The sequence below is a fragment of the Ochotona princeps genome, chromosome 22 (assembly GCF_030435755.1).
Source record: "Ochotona princeps isolate mOchPri1 chromosome 22, mOchPri1.hap1, whole genome shotgun sequence".
Lineage (NCBI taxonomy): Eukaryota > Metazoa > Chordata > Mammalia > Lagomorpha > Ochotonidae > Ochotona > Ochotona princeps.
Genome location: NC_080853.1, coordinates 32812581 through 32829192, shown reverse-complemented (window position 1 = coordinate 32829192; position 16612 = coordinate 32812581). Strand labels below are relative to the sequence as shown.

The following is a 16612-nucleotide window of genomic DNA, read 5'->3' as shown; positions in this document are numbered from 1 at the left end:
TTTTTGTTATTCTTTTTGTGTGTCATTAATAAAACACGAAGACGGATGGACATAAACAGGAAATTAGATCATTGAAAGATTGAAAGTTTAGCAGACCAAGGGTTGAGCTAATGCCCTTCCATGTCTTAGCAACCCTCATGAGGGTGTCATCTTATTCTTCATTGACCACCCCCCCGCATTAGCACTGTGACTTGATAAAAGTAATCAATAAATAATTGATATCAAGTAAACACTTCAGTATCCTTTCCAAGTAGGATAACAAAGTCACAGAAACACATGGATATTATCAACATGTAAAAAACATTTTATATTCAAGAATACAAAAAGGTGTGAAACTTTTTTTTCTATGTATCTGAAGTAGTGTTTGACGTGGAAGTACTCATTTTCACATGACAGCTGGTAGTTGAGCCATAACTTGATATTCTTCTGCTTTTTCCATGGCCATCTCCTCTAGAACGCAGCGTAGAATGTCCCTTTTCTGTAGCTTTTTGATTGTGGTGAAGTGTCTGGGAAAACATCTTCTCTCATTTCTAACTCACTGTGCATGCAAACAGAGGCTCACAGGTGGAAGAAACCTAACCCAGTTGTAAATCACAAAATGGAACACTTCCTGCATATTTGAGAAAACAGAGAGGACTTTGTCCTCCAGCAACCAGAAGCCCATTATCTCTCACAAAGTCTGCCCTTAGTACCTGTCAGCCTGAATGGATCCTTTCATACAAATGTTTCTGCTAGTTCAGTCACAGCAGCCAAACAACTTTCATTTTTCAAATGACCCCACATGTCTTCATTTTCCATTGAAATATTTCCAAACCACTGGAGCACACATCATCATAGACCCCTATTGATGAAATGCAGGATCGAGGTTGTGTCAGATATAACTAATGATTACAGGTATCCTCACTTTCTCCATATTGTTGACAGGCAGTGAATAAAGGCAATTTATTCACTACAATTGATCCATTGAAGTTGGTTTGACTCATGAAAATATAACCTTTCTCTAGGGTTATTCTAAGCCAGTGATTTAGAGCTGAAATGCCCTATATTTATTTATTTTTATGATTTCTTCCACTGCACATGCAATGGGTCGTATAATTATTACTATTGCAACACCTAGCTCTGCGCAGGACATGTGTGGCATTCACTCACACACACACAGAAAGGCACGCACAGTCAATCCCCCATTGCAATTGAGGAAGAAACAGCACTGCAGCTCTTTTCATCTCTTCCTTCTAAGTAGTGATAATCTAATTTCTGCATCAAGTATAAATTGAACATTTTTAAAAATTATAAGAAAATAAAACTATAAATTTGTCTTGTTGCAAAACTTTCTCTTTGCCTCATCTTTTTATAAAATACGTTTTAATGAATTCTTGAGAACCCCTCATATGCATATATTCAAAACATTCTTGTGTCAAAATAATCTTGCCTTCTAATTCCATCTCCAGAAACTTTTTTGAAATACCCTTGTGTGAAATTAGGAAGCTCTTCAAGCCAAGCCCATCTGCGTTGGTATTTAGGCTCCCCCTTTAACTCGGTGACTTCTGGCTAACCCTCTTGCAATGCTGAGGAAAGCTTTGAATGTAGTCCCAGTGTGTTTACACTTTCCCAGGCAGAGAGTTTTCATGGTCTTGGGCAAAAAGAGTAGCTTGTAGAAGAAAGAGTTCAAGATAACTTGAAAAGGGGAGATATCAGTGGCAAGAGTTATAAGCCTTCGTTTTACTCCTGAGCTTGCAGCAGTATTCTTACTAGTAATTCTGTAGTAAATGATTGGTTGAAAAATTATTCAAGAAAAATAATGAAATGGGGTCATGTTGGCTGACAGGAGTTCATCAGGGTGTTTTAAATAATTCATGTTCATATTTGAATATGAGCTATGTGAAATACATAATATACTTCATATATCATTTAATCTCTTCATGATCAAAATGTAATAAACAACATTGATCTTTAAGCAATGTCCCAATCTGAATGCTGCAAGCTTCCTTAACTTTCAGCATACCATTTTGAAACTGCAGCACAGTTTGGATGGGATGAAGTGAGGTAGTTTCAACCAGCTGTGAAGCACACAGGTGACTTCATTATCCAGCTGTGAGGTATTTTGCTTCCTGTTGGTGGCAGACATTGGAATAGACTGTGACCGTGTTCTGTGCAGGTGCTCACTGACATAGCTCTTACGGTAGCCACAGAGGAGTCGCCTTTGTCTTTCCTTGCACTGCTCGTCCTCTCTCTGTAACCAGATAAGCAGTTCAGAAGTAAACAGACTCTACACTCTTGTGTTTTTAAACATATGAAACAGACCATGTGATAAAGGTTCCACTGTATAAAGGGATTCATGCTGGAAGGACAAAACTCCAGCTAACAAATGCAGACGTAGAGGCCAATAGGGCTGTTGGAACAGACGGCCACTTTTTGTTTTATTTATCAACAAATGTGTTTCTTGACAGAAATCTTCCTGGTGTTGATTCTTTAAAGTTCCTTATGCCTACAAAGGGTCTGGGAGCTAGTTTTCATTTATGTAATCCTCAGTACAGAACAGTCCCAAAATCACATGCTGGAAGCTCTTGACAGGAAATTGCTTAGAGCAATGGGGAAAAACAGCACAGCACTTAGGAATAAAATAGAAGGGTTTCCGTGACATTTACAAAATCTTTCCTTTTGATTTTGTTGGGAGAAATTATTTTTCAGATTCTAGGGGATGACTGTTGCCATATGCCTCATGGAATAATATTCTTTGAGTCAGAAAAAAAACCCTTAGAAATGATACTAAATACCCTTTGTGCAGAACAACAAACTAAACCTTAGAAAAGGCAGAGGACCTGCCCTGGTGGTGACAAATGCATAGATGTATGTGGCACTAGTCATCTGTGGATGAACTGCCGTGTGTGGCAGGCACTGTGAAACCTGAGAACTCACAGGTAAGCAGTGCAGGGTGGACTCTGCCCACACTGGTAATATTAGCTCTTGTACCCTTCCTAGTCAGAATATCTCCTTGTAATTAATAGTTTGTTAGAAACGCATCATCTCACCCCCACACCAAGCCAACCAAATAAGAATATATTTCTAAATGATGTATCTTTGATTTTGCAAGCATATTCAAGTTGAAATGCAAAAGTAAATTTAAAAACGAACACAGAAAGTGTGTGTGGTGCTTACTGGAGGGTAACATAAGACAGTTCACGAGGGCAGACTGCCCAGCGCTCCCAGGGCCATTTCGGGACATGGGATTCTTGTTGTTCTGACTGGAAAGAGAGTTCTGGAAAAGATACATGGTATGATCTGCCTCAAATCTAAAATACAAGTGCACAGCTAGAAGACAGAAAGCAGTGCCGTGGTGGGGACTGGCAATGGAGCACACACTAGAAAGAGGTTCAAGGAATTTCTAGAAGCAATAAAATTATTCTCTATCTCAACTGTGGTGGGATTATTCCAGTATGTGCATTTGTCTAAACTCATCTGTTTTTATACTGAGAATGAGTGCTTGCTGTCATATGCAAATTATTCCAAAAATGTTAAAAGGGGAAAAAATATGTAGGCATAGTACAGCCAGGATGTAACACAAATTCTATAACAGAAAGAAGTCAGTGAGAACATAGTTATTGCAATGTATAAGCATCTAAAACCAAGTGTCTGTACTAGGGGACAAGTGGGGATGTGTCTGAAGGATCATTCCAGAATTTCCCAAATCATGAGAACTTGCAGAGTAAGAGGGAGATACTCAAAGCAATACATAAATGGGGGAAAAATAAACCCTCTGCATCGGGCTACAGAAGGTAGACCCTATGTCTTGCTCCATTTATACGACTGTCTAGGTTGGTGACCTTGGATGTGTTAAAACCTTCTCAGGAAGGCAAGTTTCCTTTCTGTCTAGCAGCAAAGCACCTGTCCCACGTTGCCGCATTAGAGTCAAGAGCAGGGTGAGAGCTGGGAAATTGCTTTGGAAAGTGGAAAGCACTGTGTATGTGTCAGACCTTCATTCAGATCAGTGAGATGAAGAAGTTAGAAGGAGCTCTCCTTGTCTGAGGTTATTCACACTGCCATCGCTTTAGGGAGTGAGAAGCTATCCTGGTGTTCATGCACAGTTGCACTTGTTACAGGGTCTGATGTGTTCCTCAGACACACCTGCAGGTCTAAAACATCCTCATGTAGAGTCATTCTTAATAAGTTACAAATTGATGAAAGACAAAATGTCTGGAGTATATGTAACAAATTGGAAATCATACAGTTTATCTTTTATATAATTTTACATTTATGTAGCCAAAAAGTAGAGCTATTCTCCATAATGGATGAAATGGTGAGAGAGAGATTAAAAAGGCCTGTTGTATAAAGACAGAGTATATGTAACAAATGATTTATATACTTTTAGGTCCATATATTCAATAATATTTTCTTCAACATTAATAAAGACATGAATGGATATAAAAAATGAAGACAGCCTTGTCAATACTAAGGAGTTGACAATCCAGAAAGATGGATAAGGCAGGTCTAAAAATAATGTAGTAAATACTTGAATGTAAAACATATGTGGAGATATTATGGGGGGAAAATGCAGTGTCCTAGGTTGGAAAAGGGGAAGGACGATGTTTCTTGGAAATCTTCCTGAGAGAGGGTGCTGGAAGTAGGCGCTGAGGAATGAGAAGGAATCTTCTAAGAACAAGAATACACTCTTAGGATCCAGGTCACAGAATCAAGACACTTATTATAAGATGCCGGGAGCATCTTATAATAAATCTCCATCTGGGGGAGAGCTTGCGTTCGAGGTGTGAGACCAGCCTGAAGAAGGTGAATTGAGGATAGAATTATGGAGGGCTTTTCATGCCAGCATTTTGGCCAGAAATGGGAAGCCAGGGAAGAGTCTTAGCAGAAGTGTGGCAAGATGCAAACTGTTGATGAAAGATCTTTTGGCAGCTCTGTTGAACATGCATTCGTGCTAGAGAGAACTACTAGACAATAATGGCAATTCGTAAGGGAGAGAAAAATCCAGATTTCAGCTGGTGTCATAAGGAAACTGTCAGATGTGCATAGATGTATGTAATAATGGTGTCAAAAAAAAAACAGCTGAACTTTCAGATCAGCTGGATGAGCAAGTTGAGGAAAGAAAATATCAATGATTTTCAGATTCTAGCGAATGAGAAAAGCCATGGAAGAGTGCATGATGTCAAAGGTGGTGCGTTTACTTTTAAAACGTGCAGAACGCACAGTGCTAGTGGGTCAGTTATGCTATTGGGTAGTTCCTTTAAACTTCACACATATCATCCTGTTTAATCTCCAGATCATTTTCATTATAAGAGTTAGACCGTTTCAGTTTTAAAGAGAAAGATTGATGGCTCAATTTGTAAGCACATTGCCTAAGGTAGCAGAAGAGAATGTTGTATTCGTTGTCACCATTGCAAGAAATCGAGCAGACAGTGGGCCTGCAAACAAATTGAAATGAGAGAACAGGAGAAATCTACAACGTGGCTGTATCTGAAGTTACCCATAAAGTGATTTTGTTCCCTTCTGTGACATATCGTAACGCACTATCAAATCTGCCACGTGTGTTCACGTGGTCTTTCTGAGAAACAGAGCTGATTTCCTGGTCCAGAACTCATCTCCAACCTACAGCAAAGATTCTCTCTAGTGAAGTTTTCAGCACCATGTTGCTAATATGTGATACCTTCACAAGTTAGTTTCTAAGCTCTATTTTAGGGGAAGATATTATGGTTCCGAATTTTCTTGTATTGCCAAGTAGACTACTCTGATCCCATGTGGAGACTTGACTCAAACACCTAAGATCTTGGGGAGAGAATTAAGGTAATTCAACCTGTTTCAGAGTACAAGCACTCCCTAAATAGGCAATGCTGTAAAAAATAAGTATATTTAGCATGCCTCAGATCTTTGACTAAAGTTATCAGTAGATGATATTGCAGTAAATATCATCACCAGTGTCTTGTTCTAGCTGTTTCTTACTCAAGTAGTTTGTTTGCAGGAAACAACTCTTATTAAACTTTGCTGACAAAAACACATTTCTGTTTTCCAAATATGTGTATTTTATGTCACGAGAAATGAATTGTTTTAAATTCAGCTGTGCTTTTCTGAGTATTATCTTCTGCCGGTGGCCCTGCCTTACCAATCTTAGGCTGTTTTCAGATAATGTATTTTGCTCTATGTATCCAAAGAGGTACAGTTGCACCTCTTCTTTGGGAATCAAGGCTTCACATTAATTAATAGTTGCTGGTGAAATGGTCCACTGATGAAACAAATATCTGCATTTCCAGAATAATAATGTGAATTCTTCTCTGAAGAATCCAAACCAGCAGGCTGTCACTTTGCAGAACTTTCTGCTTATAATAAAACCAGCTCACTTTTTCTTCAGGCTACTAAGCAACAAGCAATTTGTTTGCTGTGCTCATTCTGTCTGTGGCTCACTCTTGAATTTAGCGAAGCCTTCAGGCATGTTCTACAATCACTTGTTTTGAGGTGAACAATTATGGTGTCTTCAAATTTGGATATGAACACAGGAATGATCTAACTGTTCATCACACATTTGGATCAGACAATTTTTCCTCCTAGTAACTTAGGATTCTATCTGGGAAGCAAATCCTGCGTGGAGATAAACCTCAAATGCATTTGAACACAATCCTCTTGGTTTTAATGGCGTCACCTCCACACATCCACTTGTCCAAGCTGGGAACTCAGGCCATCGTTTCTACCTTCCTCTTCCTTGGCCACATCCAACCCAGACTGTTCTGAAATAGTACCCCCACTGGACCCATCCTGTCCTGTTATGTTCTTGAACTCATACATTCTTTTTCCAGTTGCTCCCACTTCGTGTCCCTTGATGTTTTGCCTGTCTTCCTAACTGTCTCTCACCACTCACTCCCACTGCGCTCTCTTCCTTCCTCGATAGTTGAAGGCAATATTGCCGTGCATAAAGCTAGCTTCCTTTTTAAAGCCCCAAGGCAATAACCCTTACAGTGACCTTCAAGTTTCGGCATATTCTAGTCCCCTCGCTTCTCTCTACACTTTACTGCCATTTTCTTGGGAAGGAAGAGACCCCCTCCAGGGAGAGGGCTTCTCCTCTACAGTCGTTAGCCCAGATGACAGCTTGGCAGAGAAGCCTCCTTGATAATTCCACGCACCTGTCCTAGGGATCTATCTGCCTGCCAGCCTGTCTGCCTTCCTCCATTTATCTATCAAACATCTTCCTACCTACTTATATTTCTTAATACTATTTTATTTATCTGTGTCTCTTACATATTTTCATTACACCTAGATATATAAATATATATATACACCTGTATATTTAAATATATTTTTGTATACTCAGTAGGACTGAATCTCTGTACCTCAGAGCACTTGTTTCCACTTGTAATCTTTTATTTGTATTCACAGTCTTCACTCCTAGGCTATAAACTCCTCCACCAGAACCATGATTGCGTCTGATACTGCTTAACTTTATATGCGCAATGCCAAACTCAGTGTCTGGCATGGGTTAGCTTTCAATAGATATTACCAGAATAAGTTGAAATATTTTTGCAAACTGTAGGGATCGAAAAGAAGCAACCACTGGCAAAATACTAGGTGACAAGAAAACGAAGCATCTTCACATCTCTCAGCAAGCGTTTGTCAGTGAAGCGGGGCAAAAGGCAAAAATGATGTGTGGCTACCTAAGGAAACAAAAAAGGGAAATGGGAGGCAAGTGAAAATCACATGAAATAAGCCTGTTGCTTGAGCCTCTGTTCGATTTGAAACAGGTCCGGTGGAAGCCGCGGAGCATGCGTAGGCCCTGGATGCCAGCTCTTGCTTTGCTCATTCTCAATGCAGTCGGTACTACCGGAGGAGCAGAGGAGCAGCTCCGGATCCGCTGGAATGTCCAGATGGCTAAATGATGGCGCACTGTTTGGTTTTGATTACCAAACAAGCCCTAACTCAGGCATTTCTCCCAACCCCCTGCTCGTTGTTTGCGTCATCCTGGGACCTTGAACCTATCTTTAGAATCAAACTTAAAACCAGTGTTATGCTTTTAAGTTTCTTTTATGTTTTTTTTTTGCGCACTTTATTTCAGATTCACCTTGTATAATAAATTCAGACAATTCCTAAGAGCTAAGAGGTTGGTGAATTTCACCTGTTCTCTCTTCCCCCATCATATATTCATATTGTCTGTCTGTCTCTCTCTCTCTCTCTCTCTCTCTCTCTCTCTCTCTCTCTTCTACCAAAGGAAGATTAGAAGATTACCAGTTTGGGAAGTCAGACTGTATAACAGGAAGTGGCAAGAGGAGCAACCCAAAAGAGATTAAAATACTACATCTAGTGAACCTCACAGCTTATTTTTTTGTTCCCATAACCTTTTCCAGTGATTAACAGGAACAATCAAATTAGGTAGAATTTTATAAGATATTAGTGACTGCATCCCACTATAAATTATTCATAAATGTCTGTTGTAGAATTGGGCATGATCAGTTCAGTATAACTGGTGGGAATTTCACCATCGACTTGTCTGTAATAATAGAGAAGGGAGTTGTCCACATTGTGTGCAGTAATCGCACTCTCCTCCTTGCTGCAGCTGAAGACATGCAGCTTTCAGTTTTCTTGGTTGTCCTTTCTTCCAAAGGCTACAAAAGTAGTTTGCTTTGAAGGTGTGCTCTTCCCCAGCTTGCGCACACTGGCTGTCATCCAGTACCCATACCTGGATCTCTCTGCCTGAGGGCTTCCGTTGCTCGATCATTCTGTAGAACGCATGAGTGCATGAGCTGTCCTGGAGTAGTCAGCCATCTCTGGTTTTGCTTTTGCTTTGGTTTGGTTTGGGTTTTTTTTCTCTATCATCCTGAAGGTGGCTACCTGATGCCATCTGCGTAACGGCCCCAGTGATGAATCCCCATGTGCCTCCAACTGGTGGTCTACGTAACAGCTTGCTCTCTGTCATTCTCTCCCTTTCTGTTTCCCACTCTCCTGAACCAGACTTGCAATACTGTCCCTGTGTTAGCAGTTAGGGAATTTTCAATTCCCACAGCACAGTATTGCTGTGACGGTCACCAGTGTCTTCTCATGAGTCAACAGCAGCTGAGAGCCAAATCCTGCTAAAACAAGACCTTCTCCACTGTGTTCAGCACCAGCTTTCCAGGATAGTTGGATCACCTGCTACGTACATGGTTAAATATATATTAATGTCTCTGGTTAACTAGTTGCCACATGGCAGATTTAGAACAGAACTCTTCCTTGAGCTGTTGTGTAGAGAAGACCTTGAAGTTGTATTCTTCTCAGGTTTTGTTACTTCTCTCAATGAACAACCTTCTGCTATAGGTGTCCAGTTGGTACATGGCAGATCTTAAAGGAAATAAATTGATGAAAGGGATAGAAAGAGGAAAAGAAACGTTCTTAATGCTGGGTTTGTGGGAAATTGTGTGAGCATTTCAGTTTGAACTTGTCCTACAGATTGTTGTCTCTGTAGTATTCATACCACACTTAGAAACTGTCGAAGGCCTCCTGCTGTGCAGTGGATCGGATGTCCCTGAGTCTATGCTCATGTCCTTGCCGCTTCGCATAGATTCAAACATCTCAGGCAGAAAGAAATAGAGGGCCAAAGGTCCCTCACATGTACACATGGAGATGCAGTTCCATGACGCGCATTTCACCCAGATTTGCGTAGTGGCTGAAATCCTAGACCTCACACCAGCTGCCAGAGCTACTGCCTGTACTTCAGCCCTAAGACATTCAGACACCTAACATCTAGTGCTGCATGGACCCATCTATTTTATGCCTGGAAAAGCTTTTTCTTCCTGCTGATTTCATGGTGATGATGACTTGTCATTTCAGAGATGGAGTGAGAATTCCGGATAAACCTGGGTAGATGAGAAAGGGGCATGCATCCAATTGATACCAGTTCCTAATGCACATCCTTAATGTGTTCCGTGCTGCCTGGAGACAGTCTCACTTACTTCCATAACCGTGTTGTGAGCAGCAGGATGAATGTATCATAAGTGGATTCTTGTTGCAAATGCTAAAGCTACACACACACACACACACACACACACACACACATATGAATCGGTTACTTTATAACCCTCACACACACACATATGAGTCAGGGTTATTTTATAACCTTCATGCATTTAATATCTTCTTGTAATATAATGATCACAAAATTCAACAAGCACACTTTTCCAAGTGTAAAAAGGCCATTTCAGGGTTGTTTTTGGTTCCTGCTTTTGCAGTGTTTAGATAAGTATCTCACTATTTAGATCTGGTAGAATGTCAAAGATGTCAGTTGGCATGTGTCAATAAAAGATGTCGACACAGCCCCTCCAAGTTCCTGGCAGAACAGCTTTTTATTTTTTTAAATGAATCAAGCATTTGGTGCCGGGAAATCCTGTTTTAAGATCCACCAACTTCTCAGTTCTTAAAATGGCTTTATTTTTCAGAAACAGATTCTTCTTATGTAAGCATATGAGTTTTCTGTTATGTTCCTGTTTCTGACACTTGTATACATATAAACTGCAAGGGTTTTTTTTTTAATATATTTTTATCTGTAACTGCCAACAGCATTTTGGGAGTGGAAGTTTTTACAGGATCACAAAAATCCAGTGAAGAGGTGGGCCTCATGGGGATATCCATGATCACACATTGGCTGGGCTAGACCAGGCTAGGCTGTAGCACCTGCTGGTTCGTGTGAGATGGAACTGGGATGGGAATTACCACACAGCTGCACCCACTGGAATGTGAGCTGGCTGGTGTGGAAGACAGACCTAGTCTGACCTTGCACTAACTGGTGCACACAAGTCAATTTTGAGGACCTCCCAGGCAAGGTTTCTTGGGGTACTTTCCCCAACTACGCTGCTGGACTTAAACCCTGTCCTTATAGAAAACTACGAGTTACGTGGTTCGACATTGGAGTGCCTTCTCAGTTGCTAACAACTCTCTTGGCCAAGCTTTACAGCAGGTGTCTGCGTCTGTGGATGCACTAAGTTGGACTTGGTTAGCCAGTAGACCTTGGAAAGATTTTTCTGAGCCCTGGTTTAATGAAGCTGATAATGTCTCAGAATTCTCAAACCACTCAAGTAACACCATCAGAACATTCTTGCCCCTGTCAGGGTCTCTTAGGCATTATCAAATGACTATTCCTCATCTGCATGTGCTAATGCAGTTTGACAACAAGGAGTGACCGCCTCTCCATCTCCCACTGTAGGTGCTGGAAAAGCAAACAAAACAGAACTGAAATGTGCGTCACACTCAGTTTGCTAGACACCCTGAGCTTCCCCATCCTAATCAGAGACCCACATGGGTACACATCTCTCTCAACTATGTAATCACTGTTAAAAAAAATTAAAATAGGACCTGGCATGATGACTTAGTGGCTAAATCCTCCCCTTGGAAGTACCAGGATCCCATGTGGGTTCCAGTTCAGATCCTGGGTGCTGCACTTCTTATCCAGCTCCCTGCTTATGGCCTAGGAAGACAGTGGAGGATAACTCAAAGCTTTGGGACCCTGCACCCAAATGGGAGACATGGAAGAACTTCCTACCTCCAGATTAGCTTAGTTCCAGCCACTGAAGCCATCTGGGAAGTGAACAAATGGATGGAAGATTTTTCTCTTTGTCTTTCCTTCTCTGCATAAATCCATCTTTCCAATAAAAATAAATAAGTAAATCTTTTTTAAAAATTAAAATAATTTTTAAAATCAAAAATTTCAAACAGATAAATTTAGAAAAAAATAATTGCTCTCATCATCCAAATGGATTTATACTAGACATTCATTAAAATGGCTAAAATTACAAGAAAAAAAAAAACTTACAAGACCAAATGTTGAAAAAGTTATAGGGTAGCCAAAGCATTCATACAGTTGTGATAAAACAGTGGCACAAACTATTTTGAAAACGTTGTTAGAAATTTCTAATAAAGGCATTTCTCCCTTTTCTATGATCCAGCAATTGAATTCCTTGGTATTTACTCAAAAGTAGTAAAGCACATATCCATATATTGATTTATAAAAGAAGGATCCTGGCACCTTTTAGAGAAAAGGTATTTACCAACATGACAAACAGGAAAGGCGAGGAAGAGACACAGTGGCAGGTGGGACTTCTGTCCATCTTCTGGTTCACCTCCCCGATGCCCACAGAGGCCACAGTTAAAGCCAGGAAGTGGGGACTCTGCGGGAGCTCCAGCACTGGATGCAACACTCCTGGCTCCCAGAACCCTCAGTAGGAGTCAGCAGGGATTGGGGCCCAGGGCCAGGAGAGTGAAGCTTTGGCATTACAATGTGGAACGCGGGCATATTAACTGGTAGGGGAGATACCATGATCACCAAGGTGATTTTCCAAGGGATGTCCTGACACCTGCAATTTCCCCAAATGTGGGAAATTTGACAGCATAATTGTGGTAGTGGGGGACTGTGTTCATGCTCTCCCCTAAAAAAAACACCTGATAATCACCTGCACTTGGCAGCTCCTGGTTTCATAGTAACTGAAAACAGAATATGAATCAACTGAGAATGAATAAACACAGTGAGGTATATTCATAGTCCATATGATGGAATACTGCACATCTATAAATAGAAATGAATATGGCTATATTCAACAAAATGCTTGAATCTGCAAAGAATAAAGCTACTAATGCGAATTGAACAGACATGAAAGATAGCGTACTCAGAATTTATACCAAGTTCAAGGACAAGCAAAATCCTTTATAGTACTAAAAACCAGAGTGGAAGCTGACTGGAGTGCAAAAGACTAATTGAAAGATGATAAAGCAAGTTCCTTTAAAAGAGGGGACATGGTTTTCATTTTGGCCTAGACATTGATTGCGTGGTCCTATACAATGGCCAAATCAAATTGATCTGTGTACTTAAGATGGGTATTGTGTAGTTCAGGTGTACCTGAAGTGAGTGTGTTAGCTTAAACAAAAGCTGTTGCCCGATTTCTGGGTTCCTGCTTGACAACTCTGTCATTTTTCTCCACTAGCTCAGAAGCTAAATTCAAATTCAGAATACAACAGTCTTACTTATTCATGAAATCACTGACACATGCACTTTTCCATGTAAGGAACTGCTCCAAATAGCTGAAGCTTTCCCTTCATACAGCAAACCTTACGGAAAAAGACCTCTTACTTTGGTAGAGTATTAAAGTACTGATCTTGTGTGTGGCATTGACAAAATGTTCCCCACAAAAAATAAAAATATCTTCCCACATTTTAACATGCATTCAGAAGGCAGCTTATACAAGTGTGTGTTTTTTTGAGCAATACTTCATTTTTAGAAAGATTTTTCACTGTGTGCCATGTCCTCTAATCCTTTTCTCTTAAGTCTATTATAATCAAACATTTTTTCTAAGTACGCTTGGGCCATTTGTCTGTATTTTGGGCAAATCATATAGATTTGCAATTGGAGATTCTGCCAAAAAATTTCTTGAAGTCCAAGACTGATCTTAAAATGGTAACTGAGGTATGGGAGAGCGCTGTGATGCTGCCTTCATGTTCCCTGAGGAATCCATCTCATCTCAGCAGAAGTCGGGTATATCCTGGGAGCTGTTGGAAAGCTCTTGGGGAGACAGGGGTGGTGTCCCAGGTATGGAAGGAGGAAGTGGAGCTCTGTCTGGAGACCAGGTGATTAGAAGACGGGGATTAGAGACAAGAGGTGACCTGGCATGCAGCTGTTTTCCAGATAAAATGATCAAGATTCTTAGTAGCATAAGTACATACATTTTGAATGGGAAGCCTTTAGCACACATTTTATCATATTGTTGTGGTTAGTGGATGTATCTTCTAGCCTGAAGGCTTGAGACTAGCTGAATCCTTCCTGTTGGAAACATCATCCTTTTCAGTATAGCAGATAAGGTGATTATGAACTGTATGGATAGAATTTGTAACTTGAGCCAGGTCGTAATATGTTAATGGTAAGATATTCACTCTTCTCTGAGACAGATGGGATATGGCAGCTTGAAACCCCTTCTGTTAGTTAACTCAAGTGAGTGCCAATTCCCAAGCTTTGGAGAGTTTTCAGTACAGTAGAGCTGACATCTCGAACAGAAGTCCAAGGCCCTATTTTATTCTTTCCTGATAGGCCATTTGTAAAGACCTGCAATGTCTTAATTCTACATGAAAGGACATTTTTTCCTGCTTATCCCTTCCTCGTTTCTTTTCCTAGCCATCATTTAGTAAATTTCCTTCAACCCCTTTATTTGCATTAAAATTGAATTTTATTAGCAGATGCAATCAGTGCAGGTTATAGAATCACTCTGCTTTCTATTCTAATCTAATTTTTCTTAAAAAATGATAGTAGCAATGTGATTAACCAGAAATTCTTAAAAGAAAGTAAGTAATTGGGCTTGGTGGTGTGGCCTAGTGGCTAAGGTCCTCGCCTTAATCCCATGTGGCCGCTGGTTCTAATCCTGGCAGCTCCACTTCCTCTCTATCTCTCCTCCTCTCAGTATATCTGACTTTGTAATAAAAATAAAACAAATCTTAAAAAAAAAAGTAAGTAATACAGCTAGTAGTAGCTTTTCCAAAAAAATTAGAAGGTTTTGGTTCATCAATATATGTGAAATTAAAAGCCTAGTCCCTCTGAAGCTGAAATTTAAGAAGTCGATTTGATACTCTAGTGGGAAAAAGTACCTCTGTGAGATGGAACCAAGTTTGATGATGTCTGATGACTTGCTTCTTTTAGCAGATCTCCCCTTAGGTGAAAAACGATGGAAGGGAATGAAGGGTGGTTTTCAAATTCACTCCACCTTTTTGTCCATTCTTCCTCAGAGCTCATGGGACACTGAAACCTGCTCTTAACACATCCGATCCATCTGATCATGGGCCATGTTGAGCAGAGACTCTTCATCCTGGCTGCATGTTGGGATCCCCGAGAGTGCTCCTAAGCTTCCAATGGCCAGACATCACTCTGCAGCTCTGTTTCCACAGTGCTTTACCCAGCCACAGCTAAGGGGATGCAGACAGACTCTGGAAAAGAGGAAAGAAGGTTCTCCCAGCACAAGCTGTGCTTTTTTTTCAAACAGCAGTTTAAATACCCCTGGCTGCCTATTTAAGTAATAATGTGCCAAGGCAATCTCATTTCTCTGGTTGCAGGTCAATGACTAGTATTTATATAAAACCAGCCTTCCTAACAGAATGGTGTACAGTCTTTTAGCCAAACAGTATACTGACTCCTCGAAGGACTCATAATTGCTGTATTGAAAAAGTGCATGGTGTTTCTAAAAAGCATAATCTCAATTTAAATATGGCCAACTAACGTTCTAAGTAATTTGGCAATGTGACTGCACGTGGGGCTCATCTTAACATTAATGATGCCTGGAGTGAAGTAATTCCTCAAATATCAAATTATCACCTTTGGTAATATTATGGATGCCGCCCTATTTCTATTAGCTAGAATAACACCTAAACCAGAAAAAGTACAGAACTGAGGTATGACTTGTGGATCAGCAAATGCATATTGATGACCAATCTGTAGCCAATAAAGACATTATCTGTACCACTAGTAGGAAAGTGTACTGATTTGATTGATGGCTTATGTTGTATTATTTGTGACAGTTGAAATGTTTAGATCCATGATACCAACAGCATATTAATATTTTTGGAGATAGCGTGTAAATTGGTAAATAACTTTCAGGTGAAACAGTCCTTGTATAAGTTGATGCATCGGGCTTCCACTCATGCAGTAAAAGCAACTCACTGATGCATTCAGAATGATGTGTGTCAGGTAGGCACTAACATAATGTTACTAATCGAGAAAAATAAATCAGTTATGTAAAAAGTTCTCATTTGAAATAAATGCAGTTCCCTAGAGCGAGTGAAATATGGGTCCTCTTCTCTGTCCTCCCAACTGTCCATTTCCTGTCGATGTGTTTCATTGCCTAAGCTCCAGGACAGGCCAGAGGGGTACAGGTTGGCTGATGCATAGCACAGAGTTAGACTATGGAAAGTAGATCTGAATGTCCCCCCCCCAAAAAAAATACATGCTTTACATTTGCTGCACTCATAGCCTCCCTCTCCTCTTTTCTGGCACAATAACCAGCAACTGGGCAAAGCCATATGGCCCATCTGACCAATGTGATGTCAGTGAGAATGCTGAGGAGTTACTTAAAAGAACGTGGTTTTTTTCCCCAGTAGTTGGGACCAGTGGCTTTTTGCCCATCTTCCCTCCCTCTTTCCTAATACCTGGAATAGACCGAATCTGAAATACCAACCACCACTGTGAGCCATGAAGCAGCCTAGGGGAGAGAAGTCATTGCAAGGGATGATAGATCATAGATTTACAAAGGGCTGGACCACGAGCAACTGAAACCATCACACCACCCGTGGTTTATACTCCAGGCCTGCTCCCCAGGAAGGAAAATTAATCCAGAATCCCAAAGTTTTATTTCATTATTTGCTATCATTTACGTACTGAAAATGTGGTGTAATATGTTGAAATTGTTACTGTTCGTTTTAAAAAATGAGTTATAAGTCCCAAATCTATTTGCATTTTCCAAGAGGGTATCTGACTGCTTTTCCATAGACCACTATCTGCTTAGAAATTGTACTTTTTTGAGATAAATTGTTTGGCTTAGATGAAAGGCAATTGTTATACATTAAGAAAGTCAGCTTAGTGTATCAAGCGAATGGACGAAGTATCCCGGTTGTATGGGTTCTTGAG

The 16612-nt window shown here is 40.4% G+C and overlaps 1 protein-coding gene and 1 pseudogene across 2 annotated transcripts in view; both read left to right on the top strand.

Moving 5' to 3' along the window:
* Positions 1-16612, top strand: part of PLCB1 (phospholipase C beta 1) — a 616791-nt gene that overhangs the window by 350815 nt on the left and 249364 nt on the right. The window lies entirely within an intron of this gene.
* Positions 12249-12386, top strand: LOC118760202 (U1 spliceosomal RNA; annotated as a pseudogene).